The sequence below is a fragment of the Giraffa tippelskirchi genome, chromosome 7 (genome assembly GCF_054371585.1).
Source record: "Giraffa tippelskirchi isolate mGirTip1 chromosome 7, T2T-mGirTip1v1.2.pri, whole genome shotgun sequence".
In the NCBI taxonomy this organism is placed as follows: domain Eukaryota; kingdom Metazoa; phylum Chordata; class Mammalia; order Artiodactyla; family Giraffidae; genus Giraffa; species Giraffa tippelskirchi.
Genome location: NC_137281.1, coordinates 2,547,164 through 2,560,849, shown reverse-complemented (window position 1 = coordinate 2,560,849; position 13,686 = coordinate 2,547,164). Strand labels below are relative to the sequence as shown.

Genomic DNA, 13,686 nt, shown 5'->3' with positions numbered 1-13,686 from the left:
AGAAGTAGAGAAAATCAGTCAAGGCAAAAAGCACACTCATTCTTGACAATAGTCATAAATTCTAACCACCACAACCCAGGTGAAAAGAGAGAAACCAGATTTTTTATATCATGAACGAAATTGAAGGCAGCAGCACAAATCCTACACGATTTATTTGGTGACAGAACATTATGAAACACTTGATACCAACATGCATAAAATGAAGAGGAAACGGAAATATTCAAGTGTACAATTTACTAAATGGACTTGAGATTAAATGGAATATTGATCACTTTATTCATTGACTCGGTAATCAAATGCCCATGATTGAAACGTCAAAATGAGACACAAGGAAGGTAGAATGGTTACTAGTGTTGGTGTGAGGGGGAGGGGGGATACTTGGTCCAAAGGGCACAAACTTGTGGTTATACAGCTGAACCAGCTCTGGGCATTGAGCATGGAGCAGGGTGGTGATACCCAGTAACACTGGATCACATTTCGAGTCTTGTGAAGAGAGTACATCCAGTACATCTAACCACACAAAAAAGGAAATCGTAGCCGTGATGATATGGAGTGGTTAAGTGAATCTGTGGGCGTCACTAATTCTCCATGTGTATCAGTTCGGGATGCTTTGCTGGAGATTATGTATTCATTTTTTTAACTTAAGAAATCACTGATTGGCTTTATCTGACTGTGCTGGGTCGGAGATGGGGCCCGCAGGATCTCTGATCTTGTGGCCTGGGGGCCACAGTCCATGGGGTTGCACAGAGTCGCGCACGACTGAGCGACTGAACACCACCAATGCACCATTCACTGGGCTGAGCTCTTACTCGGAGCCCCGTGGTTCAGCTCTGGGAGCTACTGACATTTGGGGCTGGGTCGTTCCTTGTGGTGGGGGCGGCCTGTGCCCTGAGGGATGCTTGGTAGGGTTCCAGGGCTCCGCCCACTGATGCTAGTAGCTCACCCTCCCCGTGATTTAGATTCCTCACTGTTTCCGAATGGCCCCCCTGGAAGGGGCATAAAGGCCCTGGTTGGGAACAGCTGAGCAACGTGGTGCTCACTTTAAATACACAAAGGAGGGGCTTCCCTGGTGGTCCAGGGGCTAAGACTCCACGTTCCCAATGCCGGGGCCCCGGTTCAATTCCTGGTCAGGGAACTAGATTGCACGTGCCACAACTAAGATGCTGTGCAGCCAAAGAAATAGATGTTAAACACACACAAAAGAACTTTCCCTGGGTGACTTTGGGCTCGCACTTCTTTCCCACTTGGCAGTTTCCTTTGGAACTCATTCATGCAGACTTTAAAGGGGGCTATGAACTTACTTCAGCATCTCGAAGAAACTACATAACAACGAGAAGAATAGCAGCTAACGCTCATGGAAGGTCGGAATTGTTTAGGATCGGTTCTAAGCTCTTTGCTTATGTAACCTTAATCTTCGGAATAACTCTGTGGGCAAGAGAGGCGGGTGGTATTACTATTCCCATTTTACAAAATAAGAATCTGAGGCACAGAAAGGGTTTTCTGCTTTGTTTGTTGTTGGGTCTTTAGGAATCTTAGTTCGTGCAGCTGTAAAGCTGTGTGTGTGGGATTTGAACTCAGGCAGGCTGACCCTGACTGAGAAGGAGAGACGGAACATACAGGAGAGGAAGGTTCTATGATGGACGGGACCCCCAGCCACAGGGGGAAAAAGGATCTGTCCAACAGAATCTTCCGGAGTGGTGGGCATGTCCGGTAGAGTAGTCACATGTGGCTGTCGGCACTTGGAAAGTAGCTAGTGGGGCGGGAACTAAAATTTTAATGGTATTTCATATTGATTCTACAAGGAAATCGCCACTGAGCCAGTGGTCCAGGTATCACGTAGCCCCGGTCTAGAGCACCTGAGGAGGGTTTAGCTCCGCAGCGGGGGCTCCGCTTGGAAAGCAGGATGGCGGGCGGACGGGCGGCTGCAGTCTGACTACTAGGCGGGGGTGCTTGTGGGGCTCTACCCTGCTGGCCCTGGCCTGGGCGAGGAGGTTCAGCTGTGCTGGGAAGGGAAGGGAAGCTGGTTCAGATCTGAATGTGTCAGTCGCTCAGTCGTACCCGACTCTTTGCGCGCCGTGGACCATAGCCCGCCAAGCTCCTCCACCAGGGGATCTTTCTGACCCAGGGCTCGAACTGCAGGACAACATCTACGGAACACCTTGCTGTGTGCAGGCTCTGTCCCAAGCCCTGCTCCCACGTTCTCTCAGTTAGGCCTTGTATCAACCTAAGAGGCAGGTGCTGTGCATTAGGTCCATTCAACGGATGAGGAAACTGAGTCAGCATGGCAGGGCCCCTACCAAGGGCCAGGGAGAGTCAGGGGCCGGAAGTGTGGTGACCTACACCGGAAGTGTGGAATTTCCCCTGCTGCTCAGGGATGCCAGCAGAGGATGCTGATGGTCGGGGGAGTGACCCAGGGTTCGGGTTTTGCCATCGAGAAGTATTTCTAAGAACCAAAAGGACTTTGAAAGAGTCTCCTTCTAGAGGCAGAGCGGGAAGGGACGGAGCCAGGGAGGGTAGGAACAGACCAGGTGAGGCTGAGAGGAAAGAGAGAGGAATCCGGAGAGAGGCGGGAGAGAGAGACAGGATCCATCCACCGTCCACAGGCAGAGCCCTAGGTCTGCGGCCAGCCTCTGGAGCTCCCCCTCCTTCCAGCTGCGCGGCTCTCAGGGCCACCTGCAATCCCCCCCACACCCCTCCCCCAGTTCAGAAGCAGTTTTGTTTCTTTGGTTTGGATACACCCACTGCCATTTTTGTTTCTTTTTGTAAATGTACTTTTCAGTTACATAAACGATACTCCCTCCTTATAAAGACAGAAAGGATTTTGGAGTGGTGGTGGGGGAACCGCACCACACAGATTGTGAGATCTTAGTTCCCCAACCGGGGACAGGGCAGAGCCCTAATCACTGGGCCGCCTGGGAATCCCCCGTCCCTGAAAAGGGAGAAAGGAAAAATAACCCTAACAAATAAGGTTTTGATGACCTCATCCAATCCAATTCTCTTGAAACTGGTGTGGGGTATACAACTCCCAGTTTTGTGTTGGTCTCTTCCAAACACGTAGACCAGCGTTTCTGCACCCAGATCTATTGGCATTTGGGGCCCGGTCATTCTTTGTGGGGTGTAGGGTCCTGTGCACTGTGGGATGCTCAGCTCAGCCCTAGGGCTCCACCCACTGAATGCCAGAGCTCCTCCTCCCTGTGCTTTGGATAACCAACAATATTTCCAAATGACCGTCTCCAGTCCCACCTCCTGGATGCAACGCCAGTAGGAAAAGCTCCTGGGATCCATTGCAGGTTCCATGAAGGAAGGGAGTATCCGGGCACAATTGGCAAAGGTGAGGAAATAGAGAAGGGCCGAGAGATAATTTGTGCAAACCTCTGGCCAAAATACCAGGAGCCTTGGTGTTCCATCTGGGGACGGGAGATTCCTAAGGTTCCTCCTACCTTGCTGCTAAAGGCTGGCAGGTGGGACCACGCATTGTTGTCAGACGGCCTTGATCGGAGCTCCAGTGTCCTAGTCAAATCACCATTCAGCTTGTACCTTTAGTTTCTTCACCTGTGTCAGAGGTCTAAGGACCCTCAGAGAAACGCTAAGAATAATTCATAAAAGCAGTACTCATTACCAAACAGAAGCAGTTTATCAGACTGTGTCTAGGTGCTTTGTGTTGATGGTAATGGTAACAGCAGTAATAACAGCCCACTTTCTTGAATGCATGCTAAGTGTTTGCCAGACATTTTACTGCACGCATCACATGTAAAGCATTTAGTTTCTCAAGAAAACCCTACAGAGCGGATCCTGGCATTATCCTCATTTGATGGGTGACAAAGTAGTGGCATGAGGGTGACTTTGTCTAAGTCACAAACTTAATAAAAGGCAGTTGTTGTTGAGTCGCTAAGTCGTTTCTGACTCTTTGTGACCCCATGGACTTCAGCATGCCAGGCTTCCCTGTCCTTCACTACTCCTAGAGTTTACTGAAACTCGTGTCCATCAAGACGGTGATGCCATTCAACCATCTCATCCTCTGCCACCCCATTCTCCTACTGCCTTCAATCTTTCCCAGCATCGGGGTCTTTTCCAGTGAGTCAGCTGTTCACATCAGGTGGTCAAAGTATTGGAGCTTCAGCATCAGTCAGAACTCTGATACAATCCCAGGATGCCTGCCTCCAGATTCTGCCTCTTAGCTAAATTGCTCGCCTCCTGTGAGAAACAGAAGTCTCTGACCATCTGCTTCCCACGAAGCAGACACCATTGTTATTGCCATTTCACAGAAAAGCAAAGTGAGCCTCAGGGCGGCATAATGACACTCCCCAGGACACAGAGCTAGCGAGAGGCAGATCTAGGTTTTGAAACCTGTTTTTTGCGAGCCCAGTCTGTTATCTTTGGGCCACACCTAAATATCTAGTATGCTGACCCTCGTCTGGTAGAAGACAGTTCTGAGGGGGTAGAGGAGAACGAACATCATATGACCCCCTGGCTGCTCCAGCGGTGGTGACGCTGAGCGCGGCGCCGGCACCATAACTTTCTGCGCGGTATTGCTCTTCGTTGTGCATGGATCTTGAACGGAATTTGAGTCACTGTCAACTGCTACTGCCCTCCTGGTGTTTGTCCAGTTTACCCGCACGCCTTGGGTGAATGCTTTGCTTGACTCCTGCGTGGAGACCACACAAGAGGACCACAGATGGGGCTCAGCTGATGAACACTGGCCAACCAAGACAGCAGGAAATGGTGCAGGCTGCCTTGCCTTCATAGACTGTGACCATGGTGCTGAAACCAGACTCAACCGTTGAATCCCGGTCAGCACCGCGGACAGCAGCCGCAGACCCTGCCTCCCTGGGGTTAGGTCCTGGTGGGTGAAAGAGGTAGGGTGTCCAGATACAGGTTGGGGGGTATGGGGGCCACCCAGAGAAGGCGCCAGAATTGTTCAGGAGGGAGGCAAGCTCAATAATGCAGGATATGAGGATCAGACTGACCACATAGTACTGCCATCAGAAGACAATTCCTTGGACTTCCTGCTGGTCCTGTGGATAAGAATCCGCCTGCCAGTGCAGGGACATGGGTTCGATCCCTGGTCCCGGGGGACATTCTACATGCCACGGAGCAAATAAAGCCTGTGCGCCACAGCTAATGAGCCCACGCGCCCTAAAGCTTGTGCTCCACAACAAGAGAAGCTGCTGTAGTGAGAAGTCCACGCAATGCAATCACAAGCAGCCTCCACCTCCACGCCTGGCTCAGGTCCCTGAAGCCTGGTCTCAAAGGACATCACGGGGGCCTGGACACTGAGCCCCAGCATCGGTGGTGGGGGGCACAGAGAGCCGACCCTGCTGGGCTGCTGGGGAGTGGGCTTCCGGAGATGGGTGAGACAGACCCCTTCAGGGGAACCTGTGGCTTGTCCCGCAGACAAGGGTCAGAATGTGTGGCTCCTCCAGGTTGAGTGCCCCCTGTGGTGAGGTCCACCCTTCACCGGGCAAGTCACAAGGTCCAGGGCACCCCTGACCAGGGCTGGATGGTGCTTTGGGGCACCTTTGGGGTGAGGCCGTCCGTGTCCCGTGTGTGGTCAGCCCCCAGCGTGTCCTAGAGTCGGGGTCCCTTCACCACACTCTGAGCCCTCCCCAGAGGAGGTCACCATGAAGAGTCTGGGCAGTGATGGGGGCACAGCTCCAAGAGGTGCAGAGGGCGTTACCCAAGCACGATGGAGCAGGGGTCTCCGCCTTACCCGCCCCTGGCACCCTTTTCTCAGGAATCTCGGGGTGTTGTCCGGGGTTGAGTGAAGGCTGTGCATGGCCCGTGGTCAGATGCTGAGGATGGTGAGGGGCCAGGCTGAGTGGGACAGACCCTGGGCAGCCCCCATACAGCACCAGTCCTTCTCTGTCCCCCACCATCACAGGACCCCCTGGAGGCATCAGCTACCCCACCACTCAGGGCTATTCCTCGGCTGGTGAGTAGCTGTTCCCAGCCTGGAGGGGGGTCTGGAGTGTCTGTGCTGGCATCAGGGCACAGTCCTCTCCCGGGCTTGGCTCAGGGACTGTGACAGCACTGCAGGGGGCTGGCAGGCACAGGGCACCGGGGTGCCCCTGACACCCATAAGGACCCCAGGAACAGCACCTACCTGGCTAGATGCCCCCCACCAGGCACCTGATGGCAGTAATGCCAGGATGGCCCATCGTGGGTGACGCTTCCCGGACCTTCTCAGAGCCTCCGCCCCTTTTCCTGTGCAGAAATGAGCTTACAGATTCTTCTCCAAAGGCACAGGGATTGGAAGGGAGGAACAAGCCCAGAGCAGACAGACTGGACCCCACACTCAGTGGGTTTGGCCGCCGCTCCGCACCGCCCCCTTGCGGTCAGTGTCCACAGCGGGCCCGGCTCCGCGCTGACAGAGGGATGGGGGTGCTGGGAGCTCAAGAGAAGGGACCGCTGATGGTTATGCCTGAGCAGCCTAGAAGGGAAGTCGCTCCTGCAAAAGCCTACAGTGGACATTGAGAGGGTTTCCCTGTGGAATCATTCCTTTCTGGAAAGTCATGTAGTCAGTTCTGCTGCAGGCAAGAACTAGAGTCCTGAGACCCGCAATCAACTTCTAGGAGAGTCAGTATCCATGTGGTCCCTCCCCCAGTCAACGAGCTCCTTGGAGAGAAGGTGTAGCATTTGTTTCTGGAGACTTAGCTTTTCTGTTTGGCTGTTTCCAGAGACCCAGTTATGTTCCTACAGTTGCTCAGCTGATTCCAGACGTGTTCTGTGAATCCTCCACTGCCCCCAGAGATAAGTTTTCATTGTCTTCTGAGCTGACTACAAACCTTCCTAGAGTTCGGTTGGTGATCTTGAATCTGGGCTACGCTCATGCAGCTAACAGCTGATACCCAGTTTTCTGGATCACGATTCACCTTGTTCATAAATTGATGTTCTCACAGGCCCAAGTGCATCAACCCTGCATGTGGTGCTGGGTACACAGTTTCTAGGTCCCAGTCTGTGCCTCCACCATCCCCCAAAACTTAGCATGGGAAACAAGACAATTAGTGTTTTCTGTTCCAATAGTGTGTCTGAGGGGACTTGTGTCTGGGTGAAGGCGCAGAGCTGCTCTCATCCCTTTACAAGCACACAGCCATGAATGCACAAATGCACCCATATGTACCCAAACACACCTGCACAGTGTAAAGTGTATACATGCATACATACCCCCTGAATGCATGTATACACACACAGACATATATGCACACACTGTACAAACATATACACTCTTGCAGACACTCACACGCGTGGACACGGTGGACTGGCCGAGGGAGTTGATGAGGCCATGACTGCACAGGGAGGGTCCCTGAGGCTTTAGGTCCACCCAGAGGAACAAGCAGGCCCCCACCCCCCACCCCACCCCAGTTCATCCCCACTGGATGCCACGCATTCTCCAAACAAGAGAGGGCCCAGCAGCTGTAGGACACTGTCCTTGATCTGACCTACACCCCTCACCGGGCTAACGCCCTTCAGATTTGGGATTGGAGGCCATTCATCCCAACAAGAATACAACTGCTGCTGTAACAAATCACCACTCATGTAGCGGCACCAAACAATGCAGCTTATTACCCTACAGTTCAGGATGTCAGAAGTCTGAGATCAGTTACACGGGGCTGAAATCCGGGGTGGCCAGGGCTGTGTTCCTTCTGGAGGCTCCAGGGGAGGCTCCATTCCTTTACCTTTTGCAGCATCTGGGGGCCGTCCGCACTCCTTGGCTCATGGCCTCTTCCTCCATCTTCAGATCCTCCCTCTGATCAGGACTCCTGCTTCTGTGGTCACGTCTCATCTCCAAACTTTCTGACCCTCCTGCTTCTCTCTTACAAGAATCCTGGTGATTACATTGGGTCAACCTAGAATATCCAAGGTCATCTCCCCTTCCCAAGAGCCTTAACGCAGTCACAGCGGTAAAGACCCATTTTGCACCTAAGCTAACATAGCAGCTAAGGTAACACAGCACCTGTCTACCTGAGTGGGTGTCCATTCACAGCACCACCTCCATTCATGGGCTCCTCTGAGCTTGAATGCCTCACTCTCAATTCTATGCATCTCCTTGCAGGGATGTTTCCTTCTGTTTCCAATAGCTTGTGAAATAATGAATTCTTGAGAGTCTACTTCCTTTGTCCCTAGAGCCTCTATGTAAGAGGAGGTCAGGTAGGAAGCAGTGGAGGCTAGAAACACCCCCTCCGTGTGACCTGCAGGTGCCCATAGGGACAGGCGGCCCCTGTGTGACGGGACTGCGGCTGCCCACCAGCACCGTGTCCTCCCTTTCTAGGCTCCCAGAGAGATGGTCTCTCAGTCTCTTTGCAGTTCTCTGTGTCCTGGGATGACGTTCACAGTGAGCAGGATGCACGGAGCTGCTTCCAGGCTTGGCCCCAACCCTCCCTCACAAGATCCTCATGGTTGGTCCTTCTGCTGGTGGGTATGGATGCCCTGGGCGACCTCGGCAGCACACACTGAGTGTGGTGCCTGGCTATCAGGATGACAATGGAGTAGAGCTCCCTGCACCTCTTGTATTAGCCCTGCTTCAGGCTACTGTAAAGTTGATGCTTTAACATGCGCGATACATGTACAGTAAAAATGAATTGAAAACGGAGTTGGGAAGCCCTGAGGCGGAGCTCTTTCAACCTTGGCCTCTGCTACAGCTTACCTTGCATTCCCGGGTAGAAGGATGGTTACTTTACCACCTAGCAGAAGGGTGACGATTTTTTCTTCTCGCCCAGCAACAGCCACCAATGAGATGTAGTCACAACGCAGCCAATGAAAACTAGGCCAGCTGGGCCAATGAGAAGCAGTCCAGCCAATAGGAAACAGCCACAGCCCAGCCAATGAGAAACAGGGAATTTCAGCCAATGAGACATGGTGAATGTCCCACATGAGAAATAGCCACAGATCCGTTCAGTTCAGTTCAGTTGCTCAGTCCAGCTGACTCTTTGTGACCCCATGGACTGCAGCACATCAGGCCTCCCTGTCCATCGCCAACTCCCAGAGCTTGCTCAAAACTCATGTCCAGCCAGTCGGTGATGCCATCCAACCATCTCATCCTCCATCGTTACCTTCTCCTGCCTTCAGTCTTTCCCAGCATCACGGTCTTTTTAAATGAGTCAGTTCTTCACATCAGGTGGCCAAAGTATTGGAGTTTCAGCTTCAGCATCAGTCCTTCCAATAATATTCAGGACTGATCTCCTTTAGGATGGACTGGTTGGATTTCCTTGCAGTCCAAGGGACTCTCAAGAGTCTTCTCCAACACCACACTTCAAAATCATCAATTCTTCAGGATTCAGCTTTCTTTATAGTCCAACTCTCACATCTATACATGACTACTGGAAAAGCCATACTTTTGTCTAGATGGACCTTTGTTGGTAAAGTAATTTCTCTGCTTTTTAATATGCTGTCTAGGTTTCATAGCTTTTCTTCCAAGGAGCAAACGTCTTTTAATATCATGGCTGCAATCACCATCTGCAGTGATTTTGGAGCCCCCCCAAAATAGAGTCTCTCACTGTTTCCATTGTTTCCGTATCTATTTCCCATGAAGTGATGGGACCAGATGCCATCATCTTAGTTTTTTGAATGTTGAGTTTTAAGCCAATTTTTTCTTTCACTTTCATCAAGAGGCTCTTTAGTTCTTCTTCGCTTTCTGCCATAAGGATGGTGGCATCTACATATCTGAGGTTATTGATATTTCTCCCAGCAATCTTGATTCCAGCTTGTGCTTCATCCAGCCCAGCATTTTGCATGATGTATTCTGCATATAAGTTAAATAAGTAAGGTGACAATCTACAGCCTTGATGTACTCCTTTCCCGATTTGGAAACAGTCAAAATTCAGCTGATAAGAAATAGCCACAGATGAGCCAATCAGAAGCAGTGAAATTTTATCCAGTCAGAAACAGTAAAATTTTATCCAGGGAGAAACAGCCTCAGATGAGCCAATGAGTAACAGTGAAAATTCAGCCAATGAGAAATAGCAACAGGCCAGTCAATGCGACATAACCACAAATGAGCCAATCAGAAGCAGAGAAATTTTGGCCAATGAGAATCAGCCACAGGTCAGCCAGTGAGATACAGCCATAGATCAGCCAATCAGAAACAGTGAAATTTTAGCCAGTGAGAAAGAGCCAAAGATGACCCAATGAGTAACAGTGAAAATTCAGCCAATGAGAAATAGCGACAGGCCAGTTAATGAGAAACAGCCACAAATGAGCCAATCAGAAGCAGGGAAATTGTGGCCAATGAGAAACAGCCACAGGTCAGCCAGTGAGATGCAGCCACAGACCAACCAATCAGAAACAGTGAAATTTTAGCCAATAAGAAATGGCCATAGTCCAGCCAATGAAAAACATCCACAGATGAATCAATAAGAAACAGCGAAATTTTAGCCAATGAGAAAGAGCCACAACCCAGCCAATGAGAAAGTGCCACAGTCGAACAATCAGAAACAGCAAAGTTTTAACCAGTCAGAAACAGCCACAGATGAGCCAGTCAGAAACAGCCAAATTGTAGCCAATGAGAAACAGCCACAGTCCAGTCAGTGAGAAACAGCCACAGATGAGCCAATCAGAAACACTGAAATTTGAGCCAATCAGAAACAGTCACATTCCAGCCAATGAGAAATCATCACCACCTGCATACCTTGCTTTTCTCTAACAGGTTTGCATTTAAAGCGCATCCCTTCAAGCATCCTCACTTTTTCTATATCAACTAACATTCCTCTCCATTGCACTCTGGACTTGACGCTGGTTTGCCACAGTTTGAATGTCCTGAATTGCAATTCCTCTGCCGTTCCTAAATAAACTCATTTTGCCTGCAAAATAACTGGACCTTTAATTTTAGAGTTCAAACTGGACCCACCGTTTCCTAGATAAGCCAATAATATATCTGAGTCACTTGCTCTGGCCTCCTGCCTCCCTCTTCCTCCCCCGCCCCCATCCCCCTACCCACTTCTTAGCAGGAATCCTCTTCCTGGTGCTCTTATCAAACTGTTGTCGTTTAGTTGCAAAGTCGTATTAGACCCTTTTGCAGCTCCATGGGCTGTAGCCCACCAGGTTCCCCTGTCCATGGGATTTTCCAGGAAAGAGTACTGGAGTGGCTTGACACTTCCTTCTCCAGGGGACCTGGCCAGCCCAAGAATTGAACCCGAGTCTCCTGCGTTGGCAGAGGGATTTTCTACCACTGAGTCAAGCAATTATCAAACACAAACGAGTCAATCCAGAGTCCACAACCCCATCACCTCTTTTTCGGGCCTCCACAGTCTTGGCCACAATCCACCTGCCCTTGACGCTCCGGGGCCAGGTACAGGCCAACGAGGGACACCTCCTCCACCCCACAACCGGCTGAAATCATTAAACCAGCCATTCCCAAGCTGCTTACCTTTTTTGTCCATTCCTTCTTGTGGCAACCACAGTAAAGCCTCTTGCCCACGTTCCCCTCTCACTACATCTCCTTTCGGTCTCTGGAGCTTCCTCATGTGGCCCTGGAGGGTGGCATCCATGCCCCCTCCTCCTGGGAACTGTGAGTTGCAAAATACCTTTTCAACAGCTAGGCGTCTCCTCATGGCTCCCTCACTATCCCTCACATTTTAAAAATACACAGTGTTTTGAATCACATCCGAGCTGAGCTGGAATCAGCTTCACCTGTTTATTGGGGGAGGAACTAATTCCTACCAAGAGGACTTAGACTTTGGGGGTCTATTGGCTGCAATAATTACACAGCTGAAACACACATTCCGACAGTGAGAATGGTAGTGAGGTGTCTTTCGCCAGGGTAAGGGGTGACCTGGCCTTGGGTGTGCAGAAAGCAGACCCCCGTCTCTGCCTGAGTCAGAGCTTCGTCTTACGTTCCCCGTGGACCATGTCAGTCCGCCCAGCGCTCTCTGATTTCACGCCTGGGAGGCCTCATGCCTCGCTCCCTGACCCCCACCCCCACCCCCACCTCCATCACTGACACGTGGAGGGACCTCACTTACGTGTTACAGGAACAGCTCCCCTCCTTCCTCCCCGGGTCTCTGTGTTCTTTCCTAACGTCAATTCCCACAGAGTCAGGTTCGCCCACAGTTGCCCACTTGATGACTTCGCGTCACTGCTGAAGTTACAGGGCTTCTAAACAAGGCCCCTCCACGCTGTCTCAACAAACGCTTGCGGTCCGCGCGACCACGGCCCCGGAGCCGGACCAGCGGGGTCGCCGGGAGCGCCACGCCAGGAGAACTCAGATCCCACGCGTGGTCACTGTCCTGCTCATCGTGCAGTCAGCCCTGCGGTTCCCACTCAGAGCAAATCGGAACGTTACCCCACACTGCCGCGAGGGGGCACCAGAGTTCAGTTGGCAATTTTCGCGTTTTTTCCTATTTTTAGTAGAAACATAAATAATCCAGCCTACCAATGCAGGAGGCTCAAAAGACTCCGGTTGGATCCCTGGGCCGGAAAGATCCCCTGGAGGAGGGCATGGCAACCCACTCCGGTATTCTTGCTTGGAAAACTCCAGGGACAGAGGAGCTTGGAGGACACAGTCCACGGGGTCACAGAGTTGGACGTGAATGAGCACACACAGGAAACCTGCATGCCTCTCACACATCCGGCATTTTCAAGTGTCCTTCTACATCTTAAGCAGATTTAATAGTTCACCCGAGATTCAGCCAGCTCCTACGATGGCTATTTTAGTTCTGTGCAAACACTGGCACATGTAACCCTCGAACAAACCCTCAACAGAATGTCCTACTCTCTCCTCCGCTTTTCTGCAAGAACCAAGGGAGTGCAACATTAGATAACCTGCCCAAGGTCGGCCAGCTCTGAGTGACGGGCCCACAGACCCCCGTGGACACCTGCCCCCCCACCCTGGCCTCAGGGCGGGCTGTGTCTCACCAGCCGGGAGGTTTCTGTCCTGGCGCAGAGGAGGGTGCCCAGCCCCCAGCTCACTCTGAGTGCTGACCTTTCTCATTTACACTGGAGGCGGTTCCGCACAGAGCTGCTTCCTGCCTGGGGCGGGCGTCTGCGCCTTTGTTTCCTCTGGTTCCTGTGCTCAGTCTCCCCGGTTCGTTTTCTCTCTGCCTCTCTCTCTGTGTCCCTCTCTGTCTCTGTTCTTTTCCGCTCTTACTTATTATTCAGGACCAACAGGACTGACAGGTCGTCACACGGTTGTAAGGGGATTTGTGAGACGAGGCCATCACAGGAACAGACTCTCGGGGTTCAGGAGGGGGAGGGTCCATTCTGGGACCTGCTGCAGACCCAGGAGAGCAGGTGACAGGGTCAGTGTGGGTGTGTGACAGCCCTAGTGTGGGTGTGTGACAGCCCCAGTGTGGGTGTGTGCCAGCCCCAGTGTGGGTGTGTGACAGCGCCAGTGTGGGTGTGTGACAGCGCCAGTGTGGGTGTGTGACAGCCCCAGTGTGGGTGTGTGACAGCCCCAGTGTGGGTGTGTGCCAGCCCCAGTGTGGGTGTGTGCCAGCCCCAGTGTGGGTGTGTGACAGCACCAGTGTGGCTGTGAAGGCTGAGACCTGGCAGGCAGCGGTGTCAGTCCCGGCCTGGGGCTGGGGAGGCAGGAATCAGGGGCTCTGAGTCTGAGGGTGGGAAATGCTGGATGTCCCAGCTCCATAAGAGGCAGGGAATTCACCCCCTGCCCCTTCTTGGTCTGTGGGGGCCCCGGGGGATGGGGTGGAGCTGCCCACATTGTGAGGGTGGATCCCTTCTCTCAGCTCATCTCTT

General features: G+C 52.1%; 1 long non-coding RNA gene across 2 annotated transcripts; it reads right to left on the bottom strand.

Annotated features, from left to right (window-relative positions):
- Nucleotides 1-122: 122 nt before the first annotated feature.
- LOC145512483 (uncharacterized) lies at nt 123-12,929 on the bottom strand. Of its 2 annotated transcripts, XR_014058515.1 has the most exons (4): nt 12,850-12,929; nt 11,958-12,722; nt 11,363-11,501; nt 123-9,739 (listed from the first exon to the last, which is right to left on the bottom strand). It is a non-coding gene; the product is annotated as an uncharacterized LOC145512483 (long non-coding RNA). The 2 variants fall into 2 exon arrangements; XR_014058516.1 differs by having other exon boundaries at nt 123-4,645; nt 11,958-12,929.
- Between the last annotated feature and the right edge of the window lie 757 nt (nt 12,930-13,686).